Source organism: Papaver somniferum, chromosome 4, assembly GCF_003573695.1.
Source record: "Papaver somniferum cultivar HN1 chromosome 4, ASM357369v1, whole genome shotgun sequence".
In the NCBI taxonomy this organism is placed as follows: Eukaryota; Viridiplantae; Streptophyta; class Magnoliopsida; order Ranunculales; family Papaveraceae; genus Papaver; species Papaver somniferum.
Window position 1 is genome coordinate 50,326,074 of NC_039361.1, and position 17,520 is coordinate 50,343,593.

Sequence of the window (17,520 nt, forward strand, 5' to 3'; positions counted from 1 at the left end):
TTAGGAGCCAGTGTGAACTTACTGCCATACCATGTGTACCTTAATCTAGGACTTGGTGAGATGAAACCTACCCAGATGACACTTCAGTTAGCTGATAGGTCCGTTAAAATTCCTCGTGGTGTGATCGAGGACGTTCTTATTGAGGTCGACAAGTTTATTTATCCAGTGGATTTTGTTATCCTAGATACCCAACCTGTCCCTGACCCAGAGAACCAAATACCAGTGATTTTAGGTCGCCCGTTTTTAGCTACATCCAATGCAATCATTAACTGTCGAAATGGTATTATGAATTTGTCTTTTGGTAATATGACTGTTGAGATGAACATTTTTAATATTAGTAATCTACCCTCTGAACTAGATGACTCGAACATAGAGGAGGTGAACATGATGGAAACATTAGTCGAGGAGTCATTACCAAACACTTTGTTAGAAGATCCATCAGAGATATGCCTAGCTCACTTTGGGATTGATTTTGATGATGATAATGTGATTAATGAGGTGAATGCTTTGTTAGACTCAACCCCTTTGTTAGACACTAATAACGGATGGAAACCTAAGTTCGAACTACTACCAGTTTCTAAGTCCACCCTAGTTCCTTCGTTAGAAGAGCCTCCTAAGTTGGACCTAAAACCATTACCAGATACCCTGAAATATGTGTTTTTAGGCCCGTCTGAGACTTTACCTATGATTGTAGCATCCGACTTGGATAGTGATTAGGAAAGTAGGCTAGTGACCGTCTTTCAGAATAACAAGGAAGCTTTAGGGTGGACCATAGCATACATTAAGAGTATAAGTCCTACTGATTGTATGCATCATATCTATTTAGAGAGTTACACCAAACCTTCTAGGGAGATGAAACGTCGACTGAACCCTAATATGAAAGAAGTAGTTCGAACCGAGGTTCTTAAGTTGTTAGATGAATGCATTATCTACCCCATTTCAGACAGTAAGTGGGTCAGCCCCGTTCAGGTTGTTCCCAAGAAATACGGTATTACTGTAGTCCATAATGATAACAATGAGTTAATCCCAACCCGGGTGACCACAGGTTGGCGTGTCTGTATTGACAATAGGAAATTGAACAAGGTCACTAGGAAGGACCACTTTCCCCTTCCCTTCATCGACCAAATGCTAGAGAGATTAGCTGGACGTAGCCATTATTTCTTTTTAGATGGATACTACGGTTATAATCAGATTGTCATAGCCCCAGAAGACCAAGAGAAAACCACTTTTACCTGTCCCTTTGGTACCTTTGCGTATAGACGCATGCCTTTCGGGCTATGTAATGCCCCTGCGACCTTTCAGCGTTGTATGTTGAGCATATTTTCTGACATGGTAGAACGGTTCTTAGAGGTCTTTATGGATGATTTTTCAGTGTTTGGTTCGTATTTCGATGAGTGCTTGCATCATTTGCCAATAGTTTTGACTAGATGTAAAGAAAAGAATTTAGTGCTTGATTGGTAGAAATGTCACTTCATGGTTCGTTCAGGAATTGTTCTAGGGCATATCGTATCTTCGAAGGGTATAGAGGTAGATAGAGCCAAAGTTAACCTCATTAAAACTTTACAGGTCTCAAAAACCGTAAGAGATATTAGGTCATTCTTAGGGCATGCAGGTTTTTATCGTCGATTCATTAAGGATTTTAGTTTAATTTCTAGACCTCTTTGCAATTTGCTTGCAAAAGACGTTTAGTTTGTCTTTGATGATGCTTGTTTAGAGGCTTTTGAGAAGCTTAAGAATTTACTCACTACCGCCCCCATAGTCCAGGCACCCAACTGGAACCTACCCTTTGAGATCATGTGTGATGCTTCAGATTATGTTATTGGTGTTGTGCTAGGTCAGCGAGAAAATAAGTTACTTCATGTGATTTACTATGCTAGCAAAACTCTGAATGATGCCCAGTTGAACTATACCACTACGGAGAAGGAACTATTAGCTATTGTGTTTGCCTCAGACAAGTTTAGATCCTACCTCTTAGGTTCTAAGGTCATAATCTTTACTGATCATGCTGCTTTGAAATATCTTCTTTCCAAGAAGGATACTAAACCTAGATTGATTAGATGGATCCTATTGTTGCAGGAATTTTCTTTAGACATTAGAGATAAAAAAAAGGTGCAGAAAATGTAGTAGCAGACCACTTGTCTAGGCTTGTTGTGGATACCCTTAATGATTTTCCTCCTATTAGGGATAGTTTCCTGATGAAGAACTGTTTTTTGTTACCCAAGAACCTTGGTATGCAAATATAGTGAATTATCTTGTTACTGGTCAAATGCCCCAACATTGGGGTAAACAAGATCGTTCTAGGTTTTTAGCCGAGGTGAATCACTTCTTTTGGCATGATCTTTATTTGTTTAAGTATTATCCAGACCAGATTATTATGAGATGTATACCTGAGAATGACCAGTTCAGTATTATTTCCTTTTGTCATGATCATGCTTGTGGGGGTCACTTTAGTGCTAAGAAGACTGCTGCTAAAATATTGCAGTGTGGATTCTATTGGCCTTCGTTGTTTAAAGACTCCCACAGTTACTGTGTTACTTGTGAACATTGCCAGAAATTATGAACCATTTCCCGTAGGAACATGTTTCCCTTGAACCCTATTTTAGTTGTTGTGGTCTTTGATGTATGGGGTATTGACTTTATGGGTCCATTTCCTAATTCTTTTGGTAACTTATACATCCTTGTCGTTGTAGACTATGTCTCTAAGTGGATTGAGGCGGTTGCGTCTAAGACTAATGACCATAGGGTTGTGATTGAGTTCTTGAAAAATAATATACTTACACGTTTTGGTACACCGCGAGCTATAATTAGTGATGAAGGGTCGCACTTTTGTAATGGACCTTTTAGGCTTTTGATGAAGAAATATGGTATTACACATAAGGTAGCTACCCCATATCATCCACAGACTAGTGGTCAGGTAGAGGTTTCCAATAGGGATATACAACGTATATTAGAGAAAACAGTTAATCCTAATCGGAAAGACTGGTCGTCTAGGCTTACTGATGCCTTATGGGCTTATCATACTGCGTTTAAGACCCCCATTGGAATGTCGCCTTATCGGCTTGTGTATGGCAAGTCATGTCATTTACCTGTTGAGTTAGAACATAGAGCTTATTGGGATGTTAAGCAGCTAAATTTTTTACTTGACAAGGCAGGAGCCCATAGGAAACTCCAGCTCAATGAGTTGGAAGAGATTCGTATAGATGCTTACGATAGTGAAAAGGAGTGTAAGAAAAAAATGAAACTTGTGCATGATAGAAATATTTTAAGGAAGTCATTTTCTCCAGGTCAAAAAGTTCTTCTGTATGATACCCGCTTGCATCTTTTCCCTGGGAAGTTACGTTCTCGGTGGACGGGTCCTTTTATTGTTCGCACCGTCTTTCCTCATGGAGCTGTTGAGATCGAGACACCAGATGGTAGTAGTTTTTCGAAGGATAACGTTCAGAGATTGAAACCCTTTTTAGATCCCTTTCCTACAGGTGATATTGAGGAGGTCCCTCTGGAGGACCCTGTTTACCCTTGATTGACCATCGAGGCGATTGTATGTTGTATATTAGTTTTTGGTTTCTCTCTTCACCCAGGTATTATATCTCCGACTTCTCTCTTTACTGATTCCTTATGTTACTTTGCTTTTTGGTATTGCTCTTTCATTAGAAACATTGAGGAAAATGTTAGATTTAAGTTTCGGTGTGGGGAAGAAACTTTTTGTTAGCTTTTAGTTGCAATAAATAAACTCCAGAGCCTAGAAATTTATGCTTATTAAGGTTGGAACTAACCAATCTAAGTGGATGGGAACATCTTGGTTATAGGAGTTGAGGAACCAATATGATTATATGGAAACATCTAAAGAGTCTCTTCATAAAAGCACAGAGCTCAAGTGTTAGAATTAAAAAAAAACATGGTAGTTTCGCCATAACTCGTTGAATCCTAATCCCTTCTGTTTTTTATTTCTTAAGTGATTTGGTGGGGTACACGACTCAAATTGTTACCATTGCTAGGTGAAATAGAGTGATTGAGATAAAAAAAAATTGAGACCAGACCAGACCAACCGGAATAAATTCAATAAAGTCGACCATTGGTGCCCTTGTATATGCAGTTGTGTTGACCTAGAGTTAGGTTTATCGACCACTGGTCCCCTTGTATATGCCAGTTATGTTGATATTAGTCAGACCGGTATCTCAGTCCATTAGGATAGGATCATCTTGGCAGAGGCCTTCAGACAGATATGGGAAACACCGTTCACTTTAACCATCTATTTTTTTGTTATCCATCTTCTTAATCTTTCCATATGATTGGTTGACTCCGGTTATGATGTCTAGAAACTATCTGAGTAGAGATCTGTCACTTATATATGAATTATTGTATGCTGAGTGCAAACTCGTGTACGACAATTGGAAATTCGCATCAGGGTACTTCCTCCTATAGTTTTGTATGCCAACCAAGGAGATTCCTTAGTGCCTTCCAAGGTTCTGCGTAGATAGCTAGGGTCTGGAGTAAAGGTTTTGTGGGTACACCTCTGGTAAACCCTCCGGAGACAATACTCCGCCGCTAGGGCCACCTAGCGGTTTAACGGCTTGCTGCACGTGCTAAGTGTAGTCATTTTATTTTCTAGATTAGATTTGCTCGAGGACTAGCAAATAATAAGTTTGGGGGTATTTGATAAACACATTTTTGTGTCTGAATTGTCCTCAATGTCTCTATTGCTAGTGCTTGATTTTGTACTTATTATGGTGTTTTTATGTTTGTGTAGGTGTTTTTGGAGAAATACACTTGTGTGGAAAAAGTTGCTCAAAAAGTGTTATTTGAACCCCTAGAGGACATTCGCTATACGGACCCCAGATTTGGCTAAGGGGCACCCAAGGTTATGTGTAGCCCAAATTCATCTTCAGCACCCAAATTTTTCCTCAGCACTCATTTGTTATTCGCACCACAGAACAGGATAGGGGCACTTCATCTTCAACATCTCAAAACTGAATTTTGGCGGGAAAATAAAAACAGAACTGTGTGATTTTTCTATCGATATTTGAAGGAGTTCAGGGTCGATTAAAGGGCTGAAATTTGTTAGGTAGTTGTGATATGTCCCAAAAAAACTATCATGAGTGATTTAATTGGCTAAATTTGTCTAGATAATTCACGGGAAGAAAACAGGGGAGTTTATTCTCAGAAGAGGATATCACGGGATTTGCGCGAGCAGAAGAGGATTTTGCACGTGTTTGGAAGACCCTAATAACTATTTGGACTGTGAAGGAGTTAAATATGTCAATTTGGAAGCTTCAAAACGCGTGTAGAGATAAAAAAATCTGAATTATTTCCTAAACTGGCCGTGAAGAATAATGGAGAATTATATGAAGTTATTACGTGAGATTTTGTTGTTGATAGGTTATAAATAGGTGATGGAATATCATAGAAGGTTTACGGAGAGTTTGGGAGATTATAGACCATCACAGAGTCGAAAAAATCAAGTTACAAAAATATTTTTCTGCTGCTGTTCATCTGAAGAACGGGAAGAATAGACCATCCAAGACAGTCGTTTTTCAACAGTGGAAACGACACACAGCCATGGGTCGAGAATCAGCGATTTTCAGTTTGTAACACTTATAACTCTTGCAAACCCGATTATCATTGTTTCTCCCATTTCATCATTTGTACACCACCTTTGAGCAAAAAAATGAATTTTGAGCGTGTTTTCCTAATGATGAGATAAACCCAATCCTTGGGGCGACGGAGGAAGATGTTGTTGATGTTAATGAAGAGATGAGAGTAGTGTTGATTATTGATTATCGTTTGATAAAGTTAGGGTTTCTCAGAGAATTGAATTAAAGTTCAAATTAATGATGTATAAGAGGAATTAAAGATTGTGTTTGGCTGATATAGGAAAGGGTTGGTGTTTGATTGATGAAGTGAAGCTGTTCTGAAGTTGAACTGAAAGGAAAAGATAATTAGGGTTTCTGATCTTCAAGAAATAGAAATTAATGATTTGGCGGTACTGGTTTGGTGAATTAGCAATTCAAAGCAAGTTAGTGAATGGGTAAGTCTCTCTGTTGTTTAAAATCCGTTTTAGAGTTGAATCGGTGGGTTGTTGGTGTTCTGAGAATCAAGACAAGTGAAGAAGAATTCAATTCCAACTGCTTGGGTAAGATTATCATAAGGTGTTGATCAATTGAGCGAGTTAGTGTTAAGGTTGAAGATTAAGCAGATGGTGAATCATCTAATTCAGTTTGGAATTTAATCTGAGGTAATAGTCCTTTTAGTTCCTAAGTAAATTAGTTCATATTTGAAGATTGGTAATTATTGTTGAATAAGATGTTTTATAGATTGAATCCATAATCTGTTAGATGAATATTAGGTTAGTCGTTTTAGCTGAAGGGGTATGTGAGTTGGAACTGGTGCTATTATGAAATGGAGATGGAATTGTAGTTTCTAAATTTAATTCCGATTTCTTGAAAAAATGATTTAATTCAGTTCATTGTTAATGGGTTTATTTGGGTGGAGATTGAATTACAGTTGAGAAGTGAAGTATAATTTATATGGATGTTGCATATGAGGTTTGAGACCGTATTGCAGTTGAGTTTGGATGTAGTGTTGCTGTTAGTGATTCTGTTATACAACTGAGATGAGTTTAGTTCTAGTGGTGTTGAAGATGGTTGTAAGTGTGAAGTTTTTGAGTTGCAGTCATAACTTAGTGATGTTGGTGGTAGAGACGGTGGTGTGTATGAAACAAGAATTGCAGAATGGGTACTACAAGTGGTGATGGTGATGTTGCTTGGCTGGTTGTATTGGATTGAGTCTAATGAATTATAATTACAAGGATATGAACTTAGAAGTACTGTTGGTGCTGAGATGGATATGCAGGTGACGATTCTGTAGTTGTTAGTAAGTTACAGGGATTTGTTATATGTTGAATGGAGTTACAGTTGTAGCTCATGAACATAATGGGGAGAGTTGCAGTCATGTTGAAATGTAGATGAATTGAATTTGAGGATGATAGTATATGATGCAGGGATTGAGCTTTAAGAAATGGAAGTTGTCGAGAAGGGTATATGTGTGTTTAAATTGATAAAATGAAGAAAAGATTGTTAATGTGGGTTGTAGGATTGGTTAGTGTTTGTTGTGAAAAGCTTAAAGCTGCAATTGCAGGTAAACCTAGTTTATATTTGTAAATGAAGTTTGAAGTTGTTTAAGAATGAATGAATGAACAAGGAAATACCATATAGTCCTAGGACTAATATATTAGAGAGAGTCTAGTCCAATTGACCTAGTCAATTGTCTATTTGGTAATATAAATTATAGTTTGGTCCTAAAAATTATAATTTGGTCCTAGGGTGATGTCATGGATGATGTAAATGTCATCTTGTAGTGGCAGAAATACCCTTTGGATAATGAACATATATATAGTCAAAAAGTAAGAGAGAAGAAATCATTCTCAGATTTACTTTCTCTCTCCTATATTTTCAGATCTAGAATTTCTGAGAAATTACAGAACTCAAAAATGACTCCAGTTTAGAAACCCATCCAATTCAAGCTACTATACCTACCATTTGAGCTGGCATTTCGATTTCGGTAGGAGCCATCACTGAAGGCCTGCTAATGAGTCTTCTTCATTCATAGGTTGGTGGATTGTAACAATATCAGGTAATGAAGTCATTGGACCATTCTTTCCTTTGGGATCCTAATCTAACATGATCTATACCTTGATAACAAGAACACCCTGCTCAACAAAACAAACACCGGATCAACTTTAAGTTAGAAGATGAAAGGAATTTCAAGAAACAGACTTAAATATAATTCACTGCAGCACTAACTGAAATTCAACAACTGGCACCTCAACTAAGCTTCAGTTCAACTCTCCAGCACCCAGTCCATTGTCAAAGTCCCATCTATTGTTGCTTCCCGAGTTCTCGCGATTTATATCTCCTTGCACTGCTTACCATCAATCATCTCCACCAGATCTGGATACAACCACTGAACTGCATAGCTCATTTCAATACCCTTGCAACCAATTCGAATGAACCCATTACAGATTCGAGAAAATAACCACCACTGACTTCAGTTATATCAGCCAACGAGATCACATTTCGAAAACATCTCAGCAAAAACACATTCATGCATTGATATTGTCTTTGTTGTTGCTGTTGCCATCACCATCTTCACTTCACTGAACTTCTTAAACTCAAGTCAACAGCGAACCCTTCATTTAATTTCGCTTCCATCACCATTAAATCAAGACCCAGTATTCATTTGCTATTGTTGACAGAATACTACGCATCAATGGAAACATCACCATTTAATTGACCATTTCTGTGTAACCATCACCCATTCAAACACGTACATTATCTATCCAAGCTTTTGCTGCCATCTTCTTCCAATCAAACCCAAGATTCATCTCAACTGAGTTTCACAGCGAACTCAAATCCGCAACCACCCAGCACACAACATCACTAACTTCACTGATATTGATATCAATCTGCTACAAATCGAGTACAAGAACTTCACAGTACAAATTTAACAAAAACCCAAAAGAGCAAACTCATCAATAAAATCTTCCTTCTCTCAGGAACATCTACCAATAGACCTAATCTTGGATGAGATTATAAAATCCCCAAGTCTGACTGCTTTTTTATTGATTTCAATCTTCAATTCCATGTCTTAACTCTCTCCAAATGCCAGCAACCATCACTGCAGTCTAGAATTCACGACCAACATTTAGAAATTAAACTAACCAAAATTGACGGCAACAACTTCTTTGTTTCTCGACCAGAAACCAATTCCCCTTCTCTATTCTTGCAGCTGTTCACCAAATTAACCCAATTTCTCCACATCTCTTGCTTTAAACCCCCGTCAAATCCCAACTCTTTGTCTCTGAAATCGAGTTCAACCCCATCAAAACAGCACCAGTTCTTAGTCTTCTCACCCTTGAAGAACAGCCACAGAAACCCATCACCTAATTCTTCTTAGTCATCTCTCGATTCTCAGTAATTAAACCCTAAATTCCATCTCTTAGCTCAAACATAGAAATCTGAGTTGTCAACAGTCTAGGGTTTTGTGTTTGAGTTCGAATTATAGAGATGGAAGAATTGAGTTCTGTTATGAAGATTTGAAGCAATTGAAGCTTAAGAGACTTGGGTTAGGGTTTGAGATGGTGAGCTAATAGGTACGGGTTTTATTAATCAGAGATGGAGAAGTTGCTGATGTTGATTGTTACCGAGAATACAGTTTACCCCAAAACTTCGAAATCGAAAAAATCTAATCAACTCACAAATTTCCAATCTACTTTAACCCTAACCACAAACAATGACGAAAATCGGACCAGATCTACTCATAAACGCATCAAAAGTAATAGATGAAGGTTGAGTTGATTTCTTGTATTAGGGTTTTTTTTCATGAGGGAGGAGGAAGTTTTGAGAGGTTAGATACGAAGATAAAAGAGGAAGTGAAGAAATTGTGAGAACTTTCTTTTGATCTTCTATATACCTATCTTTGAATGGTCGATATTTGATTTAAAATGGTCATACGGATTAAGGATATTTTTGGACGGTAGAGATTTGATTTAAGACTGTCATATGGATCAAGGAAAATGTGTTTTCTTTGTGTTTTTTTGTGCTTTCTCTATAAAAAAAATCAAAAAAAATAATCCAATTAAAAATGTTACATAGCAGGCAAGCGAGCAACAAGTTGTGCCGCAAGCCCTTTTCTCTATGTGCTTCCGGGTTAAATTTCGACTAGTCACATAGGTCATGAAGTAATTTCGACTAGTCATATATGTCATGAACTAGCTAAAGTTCACACTGCAAGACTCGGGTTAGCAAGATACACCATTGAAATCGATAAATATGAAGCTCTTTGTGTTTTCTTTTTGTTTTCTTTGTGCTTTTCCTTATGTTTTTGTGCTTTCTCTTTTTGCTTCCGGTTTGAATTTCAACTAGTAACATAAGTCATGAAGTAATTTTGACTAGTCATACAAGTCATGAAATAACTTCAGTTCACGCTTCAAACCTAGCATGATATGTCATCGAAATCGATAAATATGAAGCTCAGTGTTGATTCGAACTTCAAATTTTGTATGACGACAAACAAACTATGAATCATGAAGCTTCGGGAGGGTTCTGACTTCAAACTTAGCATGATACATCATCGAAATCGATAAATATGAAGCTCGGTGTTGATTCGAACTTCAAATTCGGTATAACGACAAACAAACTATGAATCGCTAAACAAACCTAAACTATGAAACCTTCGGAATATTCTACGAAACCTTAAACAAACCCTATTTCTGCATATTGTATGCAAACCAGGCTCCGAGATCGAAATCTGGCCGGGAGTTGACTACTCTAAGTCAGAAACTTAGTAAGAACGACAAATCCATCCATTTACAGATAAGATTCCTTCGGAATATTCTACGAAACCTTAAAGAAACCCTATTTCTTCATATTGTATGCAAACCAGGCTCGGAGATCGAAACCTGGCCGCAAGTTGACTACTTTGAGTCAGAAACTTGGTAAGAACGACGAATCCATCCATTTACATGTAAGATTCCTTCGGAATATTCTACGAAACCTTAAACAAACCATATTTTTGCATATTGTATGCATACCAGGCTCCGAGATCGAAACCTGACCGCGAGTTGACTACTCTAAGTCATAAACTTGGTAAGAACGACGAATCCATCCATTTACATGTAAGATTCATTAAGAATATTCTACGAAACCTTAAAGAAACCCTATTTATTCATATTATATGCAAACCAGGCTCCGAGATCGAAACCTGGCCGCGAGTTGACTACTCTGAGTCAGACACTTGGTAAGAACGACGAATCCATCCATTTACAGGTAAGATTTATTCAGAATATTCTACGAAACCTTAAACAAAACGTATTTCTGCATATTGTATGCATACCAGGCTCCGAGATCGAAACCTGGCCGCGAGTGGACTACTATAAGTCAGAAACTTGGTAAGAACGATGAATCCATCCATTTACAGTTAATATTCCTTCGGAATATTCTAGGAAACTTTAAACAAACCCTATTTCTGCATATTGTATGCATACCAGGCTCCGAGATCGAAACCTGGCCGCGAGTTGACTACTCTAAGTCATAAAATTGGTAAGAACGACGAATTCATCCATTTACAGGTAAGATTTGTTCGGAATATTCTACGAAACCTTAAACAAACCCTATTTATGCATATTGTATGCATACCACACTCTGAGATCGAAACCTGGCCGAGAGTGGACAACTCTAAGTCAGAAACTTGGTAAGACCGACGAATCCATCCATTTACAGGTAAGATTCCTTCGGAATATTCTACGAAACATTAAACAAACCTTATTTTTGCATATAGTATGCATACCAGGCTCCAAGATCGAAACCTGTTCGCGAGTGGACTACTCTAAGTCAGAAACTTGATAAGAACGAATACATCCATTTACAGGTAAGATTCCTTCGGAATATTCTACGAACCCTTAAACAAACCCTATTTATGCATATTGTATGCATACCGGGCTCCGAGATCGAAACCTGACCGTGAGTTGACTACTCTAAGTCAGAAACTTGGTAAGGACGATGAATCCATCCAGTTACAGGTAAGGTTCCTTAGGAACATTCTACGAAACCTTAAACAAAACCTGTTTCTGCATATTGTATGCATACCAGGCTCCGAGATCGAAACCTAGCCGCGAGTTAACTACTCAAAGTCAGAAACTTGGTAAGAACGACGAATCCATCCATTTCATCTACAACCATCCATTCATTTTTTTTGCCCTTAACATCATTACTTCCATATCCATTCCTTTCTTATCCTTTTTTTCCCCCTTAACTTCATCGTCTTCAACAGAGCAGCGTCTTCATCTCTCCCTACATCGATTTTGGCTTCATCATCTCAGGAGATTTCTTCACCAACTTCATCATCACCTACAAGTAATCCTACACAAAGTTGAAGACTTACCACCTTCACCAATTTCTCAAAGGTTTGTTACCCTAATCGATTTGTAACCCAGATCTGTAATCTACTGAGGATATGTATTGACTTTGGAGCTTATTGTTTTGAAATTTGAGTTATGGTTTTGAAAGGGAAGTTACATATTTGAACTTAACCCTCTTTGGTGAAGTTGTTGTGAATGCAGAATATGCAAGATTTTTCCAAGCAATAGGAGACCAGTTTGAGAAGTACTTGGCTTATGCGGTGCCAATTTCAGCCCATGCTTTCATCAACTAATAGATATAGAATGATATCATTGTCATTGTAGAATGTATGTGATTGTTTACAGAGAAGAATGTATTTGATTGTTTATAGAGAAGGCTTCGCGCTTTTTGCGGCTCAGTCACCTGAGCATTATTTTTGAACATTATATTTTGTTTTACAACTCATATAAAGGGTTGTCATAAAGTTAGTATATTAAAGAACCACAAACTTGAGATAACTTGTGATAGTGTAGGTATGGTTAGTGGTGTAGACTTTCATGCAGTAGGCTGAGGATCAAATCCCCCAACCTCATTTTCCAACATTCTATATTTTTACTTCAACAACCCTTATAAGTATTGTTATACGTTTTCTTTAAAAAAACACATAAAACTAAAACTTGTGAACTGTAAGGATGGTTGATGAGCTAGACTTCCATGCAGTAGATTCATGTTCGAATCTCCCCTTTAACCTCATTCTTTTTCCAACATTATATATTTTTACTTCAACAACACTTATAAGTGTTGTTATCCGTTTTTTTTTTAAAAAAAGAAAAAAAAACTTGTGAACTGTAAGGATGGTTGATGAGCTAGACTTCCATGCAGTAGGTTCATGTTCGAATCTCCCCTCTAACATATTTTTCATTATCATATTTTGGTATTCTTCAACAACTCTTGTGAGAATTGTGATAGGCTAAGTCACTACCTTTATGGAACAAAGTTGTTACAACTAAATGTCGTCACAACTGTTTTGCTTAAGGAGTTGTCGTTTGTTTTCTTAGCGCCAACCCCTTGTTCCTAAGGGTTGGTAGTGATTATATAAGACAACTCTTCCTTTGAAACCAGTTGTAAAACATAGGACTTTCTACGATGTTTAGCAAAGAGTTGTAAAACTCCAGTTGTAGATGTATATTTTTCCCATAGTGAAAGCGAAATCGAAAGCTTACCAACACATATTTCGAGAAATAGATAAGCGAGATAAACTCGGCTCGAAATAGAAAATGTATATAATCGAAGTCTATATAGCTATACGAATTTTGTCTCAAGAGTAGGAGATATAATAGATAGACTTTCGATTGATAGATAAGTTCAAGTCTCCACATACCTTTTTGTCGATGAATTTCCACAAGTTCCTTGAATAGCTCTTCGTCTTCATATGATGAACTTCATGGAGTCTGGAGCTCAACTATACTTAACTATCCTAGTCCGAGACTTAGCTATGGTAGACTAGAAATCAAGACTTATAGTTTTGGAAACTAAACTTGACAAACAAGCTTGACATAGAAATGATTGCGAGTTCAACCGAGCAGTGCTCGAACAGTATGGGAAGTTTTCTCAGAAGGTCTAAATTGATGTTCACGACGACTTGAAGAAACCAGTGATTTCTGAGCATCTGGTATGGGACTTGTGTTCAGGAATCCAAATCGAAGAATTTGTCCACAATAGTTTTTGTTTTGAATTTCGGGGACGAAATTCTTTAAAGGGGTGAATATTATAACACCTCGTGTTTTTAGCATGGATCATGCTCAAAGATGCACCATGGCCCGAAATGAAGCTTCATCCAAAGCCTCTGTTGCGTAGGAAAAGGAACATTGTCCCTTGGTCAATGCTTTGACAATGTAAAGCCATCACGGATGGACATCGGGTTGGCAGCGGACATCCATCACGGTTGGACATTGAAGTGGCATATGGGACAAAGCCGGAAATACATCCATCATGGCCCTTCACGTGACCTGGCTCAGGAAGTGTTCAACCATTATGGCCAGACATTGGAACTGTCCTATGAGCCAGAACTGAATGTACACCCATCATGGCCATACATTGCATTTGGTCAGGGAGTCATGTGGGACCATCACGGCCTTGGGAATTGATGAATGATTTTTGCTCACAATTTAAGTTGTAAAAATGTCAAGTTAACATATAAGCTTGGTTGAAAGTGCATATGCGGACCATGCACCAAGTAAGCTTCATAGCTTAGCCGGAAGAGTATAAATGATGCTTAGGCCTCATTTATAGCTGCGTGGACTTTCCAATGGAACATGTTAAGAATGTGCATTAATATGCCATGCCACGGGATCGATGATGCATATCCTTTATGCATTTTACGAAACGGCCTATACGGACTAGGCCATTACCATTATTGTTTGGCCATGTACGCCCTCTCAAATGAGTTGGATTAAGCTACTGTCCCTTCGAGGATGAACTACAGCCTGTTCTTTATACCTTTAGAGTTGGAAAGGGTATATAGGCATCCACAATGACTTGCATCATAGCCATTCCAGCATGTTGGCCCCTCATATCATCTAAGTTAGTTGCTTCGTGCTCCATGAGTATGTTTGCAAGGGAAATGGACGTGCATTTGTCTAACTTTAAGGACCGGAATATAACTTCATCATGGCGCATCTGATGAGTTATGGCCTGCGCACCCAGACGCCCCTGGCGTAATTTTCCGGTCCGTCACAGTTGGTATTAGAGCAAGTTCCGAGAAAACTATAGGGACTGTGGGGAGTGGACTCGTCAAACGAATATCGTTTCCTTCTAAAGGAAATAAAGTTGGAGAGTATGCCAATTTTTACGCGGATGTTGGCAACTGGCCAATTTTTATCATCGGCAACTGGCTGATGTTGGATTAGCAACTGGCCATCCCTTAACCTTTGAAAATTGCCGTATAAATTATTAGAATCGGGAACTGGTCGGTTCTGATGTTGGCAACTGGCCGACTATTATCTGTTTTGGCAATTAATTTTAGGTATTGGCAATTGTCCGTCTCTGATGTTGGAAAGTGGTCGTCTCTAACTTTAGGTATTCCTGAGTGGTGGTATGGGACGCCGCTTGGGAAACCTGGTTGAGATATCGTTTGGCAACTGGCCAACTTGATATTCTCGGTAATGTTGTTGGCAGTTTTAGATCCCTGGGCACGCAATATGGAACGTTTACTAAGAAGGTCTACATTGATGTTCACGACGACTTGAATAAACCAGTTATTTCTGAGCATCTGATATGAGACTTTTTTTCAGGAATCCAAATAGAATAATTTGTCCATAATAGTTTTTGTTTTGAATTTCGGGGACGAAATTCTTTAAAGGGGTGAGCATGCTCAAAGATGCTCAATGGCCTGAGATGAAGCTTCACCCAAAGCTTCTGTGAAAGGAACATTGGCCCTTGGCCAATGCGTTGACAATGTACAGCTATAACGGATGGACATCTGGTTGGCAGCGGAAGGCCATCACGACTGGACATTGAAATGGCCTACGGGCCAAATACGGAAATACAGCCATCACGACCCTTCACGGGACCTGGCTTAGGAAGTGTTCAACCATTATGGCCGGACATTGGAACTGGCCTACGATGAAGAACTGAATATACAACCATCACGGCCGAACATTACATTTGGCCACCGAGTCATGTGCGGCCATCACGACCTTGGGAGTTGATGCATGATTTTTGCTCCCTAAAGTTAAGTTGTAAAAATGTCAAGTTAACATATATAGTGAGAGTTACTTGGTTGAAAGTGCATATGCGGACCATGCACCAAGTAAACTTCATAGCTTAAACGGAAGAGTATAAATGATGCCTAGGCCTCATTTATAGCTGCGTAGACTTGCAAATGGAACATGTTAAGCATGGGCATTACTATGCCATGCCACGAGATCGATGATGCATATCCTTTATGCATTTTTACGAAGCGGCTTATACGGACTAGGCTATTACCATTATTGCTTGGCCATGGCCTCGCAAACGAGTTGTCTTAAGCTACTGTCCCTTCGAGGATAAACTATGGTTTGTGCTTGATCCCTTTAGAGTAGGGAAGGGTACGTAGACATCCGCAATGACTTGCAGCATTGCCGATCCAGCACGTTGGCCCCTCATATCATCTAAGCTCAGTAGATTGATGCAAGAGATGATTATGGACAAGCTTGATGAGGCTTAGTTGCATGCCAACAAGTGGATGCTCATACTTCCTATCAATCTACAAGAGTTGGCATATGTTTCAAGTACAAAATTAGGCATGTCCAAGAGAGTAAGCTAAGTGGGTAAGAGAAGTTTTTTCTACGTTAAGGCAAAGCCAGTGATGCATGCAAGATGCATTGGCCTTGGCCTATGGCTTTACACCCTTTTGAGGAAAAGGGTAAGTTTGGAACGGTGTGGAAGCTAAGTTAGATGCTTCGTGCTCCACGAGAATGCTTGCAAGGGCAAATGAACGTGCATTTGCCTACCTTTAAATCCCGGATCGTAGCATCATCATGGCGCATCTGGGGAGTTATGGCATGTCCCAGGCGCTCCAAGCATAATTTTCTGGTCCGTCACACACTACCAAACGTTGGTGCTTATTAACTTTAAAGTTATATAAATTTCTCTCCCACCATGATCAAATCGAAAAAGGCTGCCACCTCTAACAAGGCGCGAAAATATTTCATTATACTTTTAATAAGCTTATGCCTCTTGGAAAGGCAAATCCAGTCACATCTATAAAAAAATGTAGCATTTATAAGAGGCTACAGATAGTGCTCCAATAGAGTCTATCAAAAAGATCCACATTCTCATAGTTCATATTTCCTCACTGGAAGATGAGGAGATTATAATGCTTGGGGGTGCTGGTACCAGCAATTCTATGAATTTTTCAAGATATATATGCATACACTTGAGAATTGTGTAGGATCGTAGTTAGTTAATATTGTCAAGTATTCATTTACAGTAGCTACTGAAATAGTAAAAGATGGTGGTTTTTAACCTCTTTGCAGAGAAATATCGATATATGTGATTAGTTGGCATACAATCCAAATTATATTGGATTGATTTCTCGATTAACGCAATTTTGGATCTGAGAATTAACACCTTAAATGTGCCAAACCTATTAATTACAGGTCGGTGTAGTCATAATGCGTTATACGAGAAATATGTTCGTTGTAAAAATGATTTGAGGGTTTCAGTTTTGCTCATACCCTAGGATTGGTTCAATAATTGTTCTTTTTATGAGACACATTTGGCATGGTAGTCCTTGAAGGACTCATATGTGGTCGGAGAACAATTTCGTATTTGTAATCCATGGAGGATTCTAATTACATTCGTGCAACCACTTGACTCGACTATGTCAGGTTTAACAATTCTTTACGTGTTTTTAGAAATTTGGTACAAAACCAAAAATCCAGATTAATTAGTTGATGATTGCAACGTTATAGATATCTTGAGGAGTCCTTAAAACACACAAAAATACATGCTTTAGTAGCATGATATTTTTTTCCCTTAATTCTGCAGATTAATATTATGCTTGCTTAAAACTTGTCTATTTGATATAGACTAGAGTTATGATGCGCGTTTTCAATAATACCCATATAGTTAAGTTAGCATT